Source organism: Pleurodeles waltl, chromosome 1_1, assembly GCF_031143425.1.
Source record: "Pleurodeles waltl isolate 20211129_DDA chromosome 1_1, aPleWal1.hap1.20221129, whole genome shotgun sequence".
NCBI lineage: Eukaryota > Metazoa > Chordata > Amphibia > Caudata > Salamandridae > Pleurodeles > Pleurodeles waltl.
In genome coordinates this window covers 716246996-716259940 of record NC_090436.1, presented here as the reverse complement: position 1 = coordinate 716259940, position 12945 = coordinate 716246996, and positions in this window count along the sequence as shown.

The window sequence follows — 12945 nt, the reverse complement described above, 5'->3', positions numbered from 1 at the left end:
CTTTTCTACCTTTCTTATCCTGGTCTCGAACTTCTTTTGCTGTTGCTGTCTAGCCATTAGTTCCCAAATCGCTAGAGCCTCAAACTGTGCTGGCCTTGGAGGTACCTTCATGTCGTACATCGCGAATCTCAAATTCTCTAGGATCCTTATATTGAATGTCCCATGGATCGGGAACGCTACGCTCCCATGTCTCTCTGTCAGCTTGTGCCATTGCTTTAGCCAAAGGCACGGAGCTACCCCCCTTTCCTCCATTACAATGTAAGCTGGTGTACCTTCGGGTGGCGTCTCCTCTCCTACGCTCGCTTTAATGTAAGACTCCCCCTTCATCGCACTCTTTAATGCTTTAAAAAATTTCATTTTCTCGTCTTTTATTTCACAAAGTTTGTAATCAATAAGTGACTTTAATTCCCGGAATACTCTTCGCTTGCCTTTCCCCTTCCAATCGAGCCCCACGGACTGCGTCCAATCCGTGCGCGACCCTTCTCTGCAACCAACCTATCCCAGCGCGGCTCCTAGTGACGTCACACTCACACACACTGCGGCTGACAAAGCCTCGCGGCTTGTCCTCCTTCACTCCGCTCCTCTCGTAACAACTTTTAGCATGTATCGCGAGCAACCAAATAATAATAAAACAGATCTGTCAGTTTACTACAGGAAGGGTAACACAATCGCTTCAGGACCTTAGGGATTTTTCACTAGCCTCGGCAGTTATTCCATCTTTCTCGGTCCCCACTTTCGCAAGCAAATTCTGACCCGCAGACTCTGCTCTCAACTTGTCAGTGATCTATTCTAGTGCACTTAGAATTTGTCAAAGCCCGAAGTCGAAGTTTTCTTTCACTCCCTTAACACACGTACCGATTCGTTGACCACGCCCGGTCAACCTATTAAACCGACCAGACCACAACATAAAACAAGTGTCTCATACACTTTTCAACATACTCCGGAGTCTCTTGACCTCGCAGGGCCCGTCTCAACAACAACAACCACGTGGACCTTTTTCTGCACAAAGCGCCACATGCACATGAAGTTCGACGACTTCCCTACTCTCGCACTCGGAGTCGCACCTCCGCTATTCTCTAAAATCCTCGCAACCTTTTCAAACAATCTGCGGCAATAAGCTGTGCAAGCGCAAAATCCTAACTTCACTCATACCGTCACTAGTACAGCCAACGCCGATTTCACACCTCCATTCTCTCCATTCGCAAGCTCCGAGATCCCGGGAAAGTCGCGGGGGACTTAGGGCATCATCATTCTCTCAATCTGTTTTACCCAAGAAAAATCTAATTCAACACCATATACTTCTCGAGTGGGGTCTCAAAGGGCAAAACCGTTACCTCTCGAGTGGGGTCCCAAAGGGCGAAACCGTCCTCTGCTACCATCTACTGATAGAGCGTTCCGACCTAATAAATTACCAGTATTTGGACGCTCTTGGGTCAATGAATCTTTTGACCAAGTGGGGCTCTCTTCACCCGAGATTAGTCAATTTAATCTAATCAATAATCAATAACGAACATAAGCAATGCCCTGATCAACATAACACTTCACAATTAATCCAGAAAACATTTCGGCGAACCATGACCTTTCGGCCATGAATAACCACACCAGTTCATTCAAAGTTAATGAATTTATTTCCCTATATTAACAAAGCTAGCACGATATAAATGTGTCTCAACACCAAATGGTATATGTAAATGAACATTAATAGCTGTCCATAACAGCGAAAAAGATGCAATCTATGCAGCATTTGAATAACAATGCATTCGATAATAGCAACGCAAACCACTAAAACTATAATCTGTAATGGGCTAATTGCATACATTAGTCAGCATAACAAGGTCTCAAATTGCATCGTGCAACAAATGAATCCTCATCAAACCTCAAATTAGCATCTGCATGCGGGACTTCATGCGAAAAACAATTTAGCAACATTGATTTGGAAAACTCCTAACTAGGGCTCTTATCAAAAATCAGCAGTTGGTTACCTAAAAAGAAACACAATGCAATTGTACATTTTCCTTTTTATATTTACCAAATTCAATCAGCATTCAAGGAAGTCTTCGTCTCACAGGTACCGGTTTCGATCAGCATGGGATGGGGGCAAAGGGGCAGGGTGGACGGGGCAATTGCCTCACAGCGGCAAGATAAAAGGACAAAACTACTACTTCATGCAAAGGGGCAAATCAAAGTTAAAGTCTCTAGGGCGAGAATTACTTAAAGTCTCTTTCTCTCGATTAGAGAAAGCATCAAAGTCTCATTCAAAATGGCGTCGAACATCAATTGGCATCGTAGAAGATGGCAAAATGACGAGGTCGGCAAGATGGGCCATAATGGCTGCAATGGGCAATAATGTCCTCAATGGGTGCAATGGGTAATGGCCGCTTTCTTCTTGTGCACCAGGTTTAAATAAACAACAGTTCAAATCCAGTAGGGTCCATTGGAGGGTTCATAGGTTGGCTTCAAATTGTCCAATCAAAAACAACAATTCACAAGCTTCTACCTAGGCATACATTATCCTTGGAGTCGGGAACGTAAGTTGCAACATATTTTACCAATTAACTCACTTTCAGAGCTTCCATTGTCTGCACCTGCAGATTGACCTTGGAGCAAAGAAGAAGATGCCAGGCTGGCACGAAACCTTAAAGATAAGCATGTGAACCGATCTCACTGGAAAAGTACAGCTTCAAGCAAGAATACACGTTTTATTAGCACATTAGAAAAACACGAGCATCTAAACCGTGAGACAAGGCAACTAGGCCGAAGCCTCCACTAAAGTTATGCTATGTTAAAACATTTCAAACAAGCAAATCATGGCACACGTTTACGGTTATGTCAGATTAGTACAATTCTAATACATCACGTTATATAAAGCACGCTTATAAATGTTGGCGAACTACTCTGAGGGCACATTTGTCCCCGTACAATCTTTATTAGTTCGGTTAAAGTCACACTTGATTATTGCGGCACTACGTTTATGCGCTAATAAATGTAAAACCTTAATTTCTGCGTCATCAGATGCTACCCAACCCCGTATACATTTAGGTAAATTAAGATAGGGTGAACTCGAAAGAAGTTCCACAATTGCTTAGGCCCCTTGACATCAGCTTCTCTCTGCACTTACTGCCAGGAATACATATGGACAGCTGAGGACATGAAATTCGAGTTTACCATGGGGGCCCTATGAAGCGTATAATTTCTCATAGGATGGGGGAATTGCTGTGGTGGAAAAGGACTGCTATCTTTCCGTATTGCTCCTTAGTCACTCGTCAGCAGTGACACAATCATGTCATACTTATACGTGTATGCTAAACTTCTGGAGGTGTCTACTCCCAGGTAAGTTCGACACTGAATTTGCAGCTAAGGTCCTAGTTATCAAATAGTGAATATGGAGTAGAGCTGGACCTCAGTTTAACAATGCCCTTTTCGCAAGCCACTGTTCAACTAGCACAGATGTGCACTTTTGACAGCAATCTGTCAAATAATTTCATATTTTTATAATTTTTTAAAAAAAACTGAGGTCATGTTATATTATGTGGGGATATTGTAAAGATCAACATACACCATAGGGAATGTTTCTTGGTGCTATACTTGTAAAAATTAAATGTGTGGAAAAAAGCAACATATCAATGAACTCACAGCTTGAAAATAATAACAAGCATTTGGAAAGTCCATGGGTGTCGCCTTTGGGACCCACTGGATTTGTGAATGCATTTTAGCCATGCTGTACCATAACTCAGATGCTGTGCAGCCTGGTTAAAATTCAAAAAGTCTATTGCATCATTGTGTAGGTGTGTAAACCATGCACGCACATCCCTATAAAACGACAGATCCGTTTTTTAATTTTTATTTGCCGATCTAGAGTGGCTTGGCGAATAAAAAGAAAAAAAATGTGCTAATGTGTTTTTTTTTTATTTATTCAGGTTGCTGAATCAACATTGGTGGAGGGCCGGAAGCAACACAGGAAGTCGATGGCATCTGAATAAACACAGAGCATGGAATAACGCATAGGGCGTGGGTGAGGGGAACCAACATGGAGGGTACGGAAAAGAAAACAGGCAAGAGGGAGAGCAACTTGGAGTGAAGAGTGTGGGAGAGAAAAGCAGCCATCAAGAGAGAGGGAAAATTTGGAGGTGAGAGGGTGTGGAAGCACACAAGAGAAAAAGCAACATGGGCGGTGGGAACACATGAGGCCAAGCACATCTCAAAAGGAGCGTGGAAGAAACACGTGGTTGAGAAGGAGCATAGTGAAGAGAGGCAGCAAGCACACTAGGGAGATAGCAGGACAACACTTGCACTCTTGCAGAGTGACTAAACAAAAGTACTACCCGAAAGAGCCAAGAGTGTAAGAACACATGAATGCATCCAAAGTACAGGGGATGGAAAAACTCAAGAAGAGGAAAGAAACCCAATGCAGGCTAACAAATGAGAAGCAAATGAATGAGAGTGATAAGGAAGCACATTGTTGTTGTTAAGCAACTGGCAGGAGCTAAGCCCAACGTAAGCTAAAAATATATTTATATATGCGCTATCTAGTTGGCAAGACCTAAAATGAGCACTTGTGAAACTGGCTCGATGGCAGTTTATGTTATGGGGTGTGACAACATCAGGAGGTTATGGATGGCCTTTACAGAACAGGCAATGTTCCATTGCTGACGAAACATTTCTTAACTGCAGTGGTTACGTGGGTAATGAAGATTTATGGTAAAGTGTATCTTTACTACAGAGTTAAGTAATAGGGTACTTTCCTCTGCTAATTTTGGGAAGCAGTATAGTCAGAAAGAGTGAGTCTCATTTTACTTACCTAGAACCTCTAGTATTTTTCTTTGCCTGCTCAGATGACACACGTGTTATATATGCATTTACTTCTGTTGCAGACACATTACCCACGTGAGCTATTTTATGATGCATCCTATCTATGACCAGATATTCCATACAGCTGCCTCTAGCAAGTGCAATAATCACCTCAACTATCTTACCAGCATTCTACACGGGGACCTGCTGGATACACGTCTCTGGCAAAGGTGCCTGATCCCAGCAGTCTGCCTGTGACCCATTAAATAAAACAAAGAATGTCATTGTCAAATTTGTAATTATTACCGAATTATTAGGATGAGGGTCTGTTTGAGAAAATAATGCATAGATTGACTGTCCTGGGCTTTTCTAAAGTTCTCAACAGTGCATATCAAATACAACTTTGCTCTCAAATCCAACACAGTTCAGGTATGCACCAAATTGGGCATCGTTTGGCTCATAAATGCTTGCATCCCTAATCCCACATCCTCATTTAACCTGCAATAGTCTGAGAGTATGCCCCCCAGGCCTTAACTAACATACTGCAGGAAAAAAATCATGTATGTGTCTCAAGCATATATACTGTGTATATCATGTCATATTGATATTATGCCTAACACACATTTCTGACTCACCCGCCTTATGTGAGCAGCCAATGTTCGGCCTAGCTTTAGGAGATCTCTGTTGAGACACTGATGGCCAGGTGGAACGTCTCCAGTCAATGAAGCAGCAATTTAACTCATAAATAAAACAGACCTACTGGTGTTGGCAATGATTGTGATTGTTGAGACGGTTTTTAGCAACTGTCGCAAACTGCTGCCAATACAGCTGGCGTAAAGTAGTTTAAAAAAAACGTTAAATGTTATCTATTTGATTAGGGTGTGATAAGTTCAAGTAGAGGGTGGCAGGGACCACAACCTTTGCTGGCTAGTCATGTACATGGGAGAGTTAGATGTGCATTCTGTGAAGGGGTACTCTCTTCCGGGGTCCAAAACCACTTATTATTTTTCCAAACATATGAGGGGGATCTCATCATCCATTGACAGCAGCAACAGTGCACTCAACTCTTAATCAATGCTGCACACACAAGCAGAGTGCAAGTGTGTCTTCTTTCATAAAAGAAAAACAACTCTTTTTCCCATTCGTTTTTCAGAAGCAAGAAACAAATCCTAACTTTTTTTGCTCAATTGTATGCCCTTGTGTATGCTTAACTCTCTCAAAGATAACTCTATATCTGCTCAGTGGACTTGCAAATTTAGTTGAAGATAGGGGACTGATAATTTCTTGTGAGATGAGGTTTCTTTTGGATTTTTCCAAATCCTGCCCTATTTTCTAAACGCATGTAGTTTGAGGGATAAAAGAGGTGCATATTTCTTCTTACACAGGAAGCCGCCAATATATAATACCTTCTCACCTCTGAGGTCACTTTCCCGTTATTTATGATCCATTCCGGCTGTAATTGCGTGGAGACGGTGTAAATGTGATGATCCCATAGGAAATTTCTCAGCAGACCTGTTTACTTTCCAGGGCTATAACAATGGCAACGGCTGTTTTAAATACGTTTTTTTTTTTTTTTTTTTTTAAACGTATATTGCCCTTTCTCCTTAATGCAATTACATTTTTACAGATAATTGAGTTTAATGTCATATTAGCTTCAGCAGCTAAGATAAATGCAGTAAAAATATTTGCTATTTAAAATATATATAACAAATTGTAAGTTTAAAACCTGTTATTGCAGGATCATCCAAAATGCCATTTTCGGTTTGTTTTTCCTACTGACAACGTAATCGAAAGCAAATAGATAGACGTGCTCTTTGTCGGGATTTAGACAATTTGCGAACTGTGAGGTAAAACATACATTTGGTCCAGAAAACACACACATGCCAGAAGTCTGGGATGTCTTGCAATGCTACAGGGTCTGTATTATATCAGTTTCTCTCTTGTGAGCACATTTCTGAATAAGAAGGGCACAGGTTTTGTATAAACCACACATCCTTGTTACAAATGTTTCAACGAATGGCTTAACAAGAAATTTGAAAAAAACACGTGACAAACGTTTTATGATAAGGCTGCATGCTTACAGATATACAGGCCCATATTTATACTTGTTGACGCAAAACTGCGCTAACGCAGTTTTGCGGCCAAAAAATTAGCGCCGGCTAACGCCATTCTGAAGCGCCATGCGGGCGCCGTATTTATTGAATGGCGTTAGCCGACCGGCACTGCCTGGTGTGCGTGAAAAAACCCCACGTACACCAGGCAGCGCCGGCGTAGGGAAAAATGGCGTTTGGGCGTCCAAAAATGGGGCAAGTCAGGCTGAGGCAAAAAAATCGTCTTAACCCGATTTGCGCCATTTTTTTACGACGCCCATCCCCCATTGAAATGACTCCTGTCTTAGCAAAGACAGGAGTCATGCCCCCTTGCCCAATGGCCATGCCCAGGGGACTTCTGTCCCCTAGGCATGGTCATTGGGCATAGTGGCATGTAGGGGGGCACAAATCAGGCCCCCCTATGCCACAAATTATTTTTTAAAAAATACTTTCTTCCCTGGGATGGGTCCCTCCATCCTTGGGTGTCCTCCTGGGGTGGGCAAGGGTGGCAGGGGGTGTCCCTGGGGGCTTGGGAGGGCACCTCTGGGCTCATTCTGAGCCCACAGGTCCCTTAACGCCTGCCCTGACCCAGGCGCTAAAATCCGGCGAAAATGCGGGTTTTTTAGTCCCGCCCACTCCCGGGCGTCATTTTTGCCCGGGAGTATAAATACGACGCATATGCATCGCAGTCATTTTTTAAGACGGGAACGCCTACCTTGCATATCATTAACGCAAGGAAGGTGTTCACGCAAAAAAATGACGCTAACTCCATGAACTTTGGCGCTAGACGCATCTAACGCCAAAGTATAAATATGGAGTTAGTTTTGCGTCGAATTTGCGTCGAAAAAAACTACGCAAATTCGGCGCAAACGGAGTATAAATATGCCCCACAATTCCTTGAAGCTATCATCTTATCTACGTGGGTGACAGTGAAAACCCTACACCATAATTTGTACCTCATCTTGAAAATTATTCTCATAAATTTGAAGTATAAAGTACGAGCCAACTAGTCATACATTTTATTTTAAATTAGCAACAAAAGTTTTGATTAAAAAATCGCAGGTTCCTCTGTTATAAAAAGAAAAGGTCCCACTCTCAAAGGGTTCCCGAAGGCCCTCTATCTATGAACCATCTCCTCGGTGATGCCGTTAGCACGTCGCCTGAGAACCATTTTGCACGTGGCTTGAAGCAGCAAGGCTTTCCCTGAGATTTTGGGGCTAAGCCAATTGCCCGTGTAAATATGTGAATGGCCACAACTTGAGGCGCTTTTACAAAATCTGAGCCAAGCATTGTAAAAGGCCTTCAGTGCGGATCCACTCCTTAAATTGAGTCGCAGGTTAGTTTTATTAGCACACGTCATTGAGATACATAAATATGCAGTTCAGAGTAGAAATGGAACAGATGCCATACTGTATGCAAGCCGCAGTACATTCGGGTACAATTGAGTTCTACTTCCGTTATTTCACAGGACTCTTACTGTGCATATACGAAGCGGTGTGTGGTATGTTATACTAGAGGCATTGCGGTAAATTATGTGGAGTTCTGAAAGGATTATAGTGTGAGAGCTCTAAGGAAGAATGTTATGGTTCAAACAGAAGGGTAGTGGAAGGTTGGAGCTGCTGACCGATGGATGTGGTCTAATGTACTGGACCTAGCCTACTAAATAAAAAGAAGGAACGTTTTCTTTGTTTAGTCATTGTACCTTTCTACATTGGTGACGACGGGGCACTTCTTCCCACGCTTCAGCTCTCAACCTCACTGTAATCATGGTCATCCTGCTATCATAAAATACTTCTACAATGACGTTAGCCGACATCTCTACTTTTTCAAGATTGTGGTTTGGGTAAGAGCACTGTTACTCGGCGCTAAATACAAGCTCCATCACTTTTATTTGGCGCTACATACAAGCTCCGGGATGGACCTGTCCCTGTTGGAAATGGTGTGTGTTGGAAATGTTTTGGGAGAATCTTGCTGGAAATTCAAACTGAAGGAGTCCAACTCTGCTGCTGAGTGCGGCAGAATTTGGGGCAGTGTCACAGGTCACCGCTTGAACACCTTGGCTCAACAAGACATTATTCCACATCAGTTATCATCATGAGCCACAGGGATTCAGGTACGCGATTGTGAGCCATATGTACAGGACCTTCGCGGGAGGAGTTTGTGGCATCTATCTTGCAACATTCTGATTGTGACAGAGGATTGTGCGGCTCTCACCTGTGCTAGCACGCCTTGTCCGTAGTAAGTAAACTTACAAGGGGATGCGCATAGGTCGATGAATCTTTTGGATCGCATAGGGTATCCTAGTCAAGTATAGCGAGTAAAAGACAGTTTCAACAAATCAAACCAATCAACTTAAAATACCATGAACTAATCTAATCAGTAAAAACACCATCACTCATATGAAAGTTAGTTCGTTTTATTCCCTATTAGTTACAATTCTAATCATAAACCTTTATTCAACAATATCATGATTTCCAAATTTTATTAGCAACATAAGCAATGAATTCTCAGCACTTTATTAATATGCAACCAATGTTAAACAAAGCATAGCAATTCATGAGCAATCGAATAATTCAGCAATATAAGTCAGTCAGTCTAAGTCACCCTAAGTCACCCTTGTCAGCCTACTTATCTCCAATTAGCATCAGCATGTGGGTCTTCATGCAAAAACAATTTAGTCAAAATCATTAATTTGGAAAAATCTATCTAGAAGAGAAAAACATTTTAAAACAGCGCAGTTGGTACCTAGAAAGAAAAAGCATTCATAAGTCAGTCAGGTTATAGCCACCTATCCAAGATAGATCAGCAACGAGTCAGTCTTCGTCTCCAGGTCATCAGTCATCAATAAGACTCGGGCTCACAGGAAGCAAGCCCAAGTTTCACCACTTCGGACAGCGTCTCCTGACGTCATCAACTTTCGTTCTGATTTTTCCCCTCATATCATGACTTTTTATTAGGGTCTCTCAGTCCGTCCCACAATTTGCCCATTGGTCAACCTTATCAGGGGTTATGACTCTAATCTATAGTTTTTGTTTACCACTTGTCTACGTTATTTTGAGAGTCAAGTTCCATTAACATGATTGGTCCTCTTGTCGATGAGTACATCATCCTGTTCTTCGGGTAGCAAAATTGTTTCTCCCAGCTCTTAGTCTGTAAATCCATTGTTCAAGTCCTGGGAAAGTACATTTAGCCTACTCTACACATAATTGTATCAATTTGTTCTGATCGTCTCCTGTCCGCTGGTGAGTTTGCAGATTTTTCTAGCAGTGTTTCATGGTGAACTCTGTACAATTCAAGGTCTCTTTTCTCCAGTTCCAGTCTGCGGCAGCTCATCACATCTCCACGTTTAAGCAAGCAAGGCCCTGTGCCAACTAGGCCTCTGGTATAGCTAATTTAAGAATATGAAGCATCACAACATAAATTTATATCTCTCATTATAACACATTAGTACAATTATTAAACATTCACATTATTTAATACTGTTAACACAGATGGTGACCACTCCCCGTGGGCACATTTTGCACATTACATGTTATTTTCAATTACTGTTAATCAAATGTCAAATTTTCTCATTAGTCAATATACACAACTCATTAGAATATTCTCATAGTAGCATATCTGCTGCAACACCTGCAATACTGCTTTGCCTGTATCATTCCAAACTTGGCGAGGAATACAAGTCACATAAGCCCCTCTGTGACAGAGCAGCTCTCACCTGAATTACAGCTTCGCCCGCAACATTCCGAGCTCTGCAGCAGTTCAGGTAACCTCCTCAGTGATGCATAGCTGCCTGCATGAACATAGGATCGGTGGCCATTTTTATTTGGGATTTCTAAATTCAACTTGATTTGCACATTGGGACGCAGTGTTTCTATCTGCTGTGGTGCACTTGTCAAGTGTTTGTTCCTTCATAGCTTGTGTTGGCCCATCAGACCTTAATAAGTAGACTTACAAGGAGATGCAAATAGATCGATGAACCTTTTGACTCGTTTAAGATGTTCCTACCATAGCTCCAGTACATAAACAATAATCAATACACAATAATCAATAATCATTAGTCAATAATCAATGGAGTCAGTAAATGTCACACACCATGACCTTTCAGCCATGAATAACCACACCTTTAATAAAGTTTAGTAAGTTTATTTCCCTTATAATAACAATGCTAAAGTTATGTAGCTTAATCTCAAAATCAAATGAAACACATACCAGAATAATACTGGTTGTCCAAAACGACGGAAGAAATGCAATTCAATCAAAGCTTGAATCACGACACATTCTAAAGCTACAGTGCAAATCAATAGCAGAGTCAGCTGCAATAAAGATATATGATATATAGAATTCAGAAAGATAACTTGTCAAACATTTGTCTTCATGCAAAACAATTTACAATACAAATTTAGGAAACATCTAGCGAGGGAGCTATCAAAAGAACGCAGTCGGTACCTAGAAAGAAAAGGCATAAAAATTGATTTCAATCACATTGTTATAGCTACCTATCCACGGTATGGGTCAGCAAACGGAATCAGTCTTCGTCCTCAGGTCATCAATCTATCAGCAAAACATCAGACTCTCAGTCAGAGAGTATGAGCCCAATGAAGAATCTCAAATCTCTTCTCTCAATATTGCATCTCAGATCGGAGCAAGGTCTGCCTAAGTCTGAATAATTCTCCTCTGTCGCATTATTATATCAAAGTCACCTAAACTATCCCCTAATTCCCTATTGGTCAATTAATCGCACACTTATGCACGCACTACCCAATAATATTTCTATACCAAATCTATGAATTCTAATATTTCGCTCTTCACACAAAGTTGATTGGTCCACTTTCCGATATCCTCATCAGCTGGCTCGTCAGGTAACAATATTGTTGCGTCTTCCTCCCCAGTCAGTGTCTTCATTGTTCGCGTCCTGGGAAAGTTCATGTCACTCACATTACACACAATTTGTTACATTGCTAGGAACATCATCTCCTGTTAGTTGGTTCTCACATAAAGCTTCTGTTAAGCACTTTTAACAAGACAATGAACATTTCACAGTTTAGTTCACTATGTCAGCATTTTTATTAACCACTAAGAAATACAGCTTCTGCATGAGGCCTGGAAAAACTAGCCCAAGACACTCGCTAAGTTAAAGCCTACAATTAATACAGTTAACGCATACTTCATAACACTAGAAATGACATATTGCTACATTAATCTAATATTTCATAAGTATTAATCATTAATTAGTACATTTTGTGAACATTGATGGCCATTCTCCGAGGTCACATTTTCTAAATGCGTGCATTATTTTTCTACGTTATTTATTTTCTACATAATTCATTTTCAAAATACATAAACACTCATTAATAATGTTTAGTTAAAACACCTACTTCAGCACTTGTGATAATGTTTCACCCTCTCTTCATTTGAGGTAAAGAACCAACACTATCCTGGGGAAGAAATTGAAGGATTGCCTTGAAGAGGATTAAGACATTTTGTGGTATTGATTTTTTTATTGTTCTTACATACCTAAAAAAAAGTCAACCTGCCCACTTTTGGGGCCTTTTGGGAATTCCAAGTAACAATATGGTTACTGGTGATTCATGTTTAAACATTGTGAAATTTTGGTATTCAGGGTCATTTCAGGAAACTCGAGTACTAATTCAGGTACTGGCAAATTGACTTTGAGACATTTGTGTACCTAAGTGGAAAGTGAAACTATGGAACTTGATAGTGTGTGAATGGTTGTTTGTGTTTAGGTGTGAGTGTGCTAGTAATCACATTAATTGAGTGCTTACTCTCACAGTAGAAACATGCAGAACGTGACGGCACCTCATTTCTTCCTTTCATCTCCTGGTGAACCAACAATTCCATGGTAGAGATAGAAGAAAGTATTTATGCAATATGCCAGGGTTTGCAGTACCTCTTTGGTTGTGGAAAGGAAAATGTTGTTGCTTATGCATTGTGTGGGTCCGGAGGGACAAAAAATATTTGAACACCTGCCAGAATTATCTTCACGTGATGCTGAGGGTCTCAATGATTATTGGGTGTGTGTCAAGAAACTCAACTTCCACTATTAACC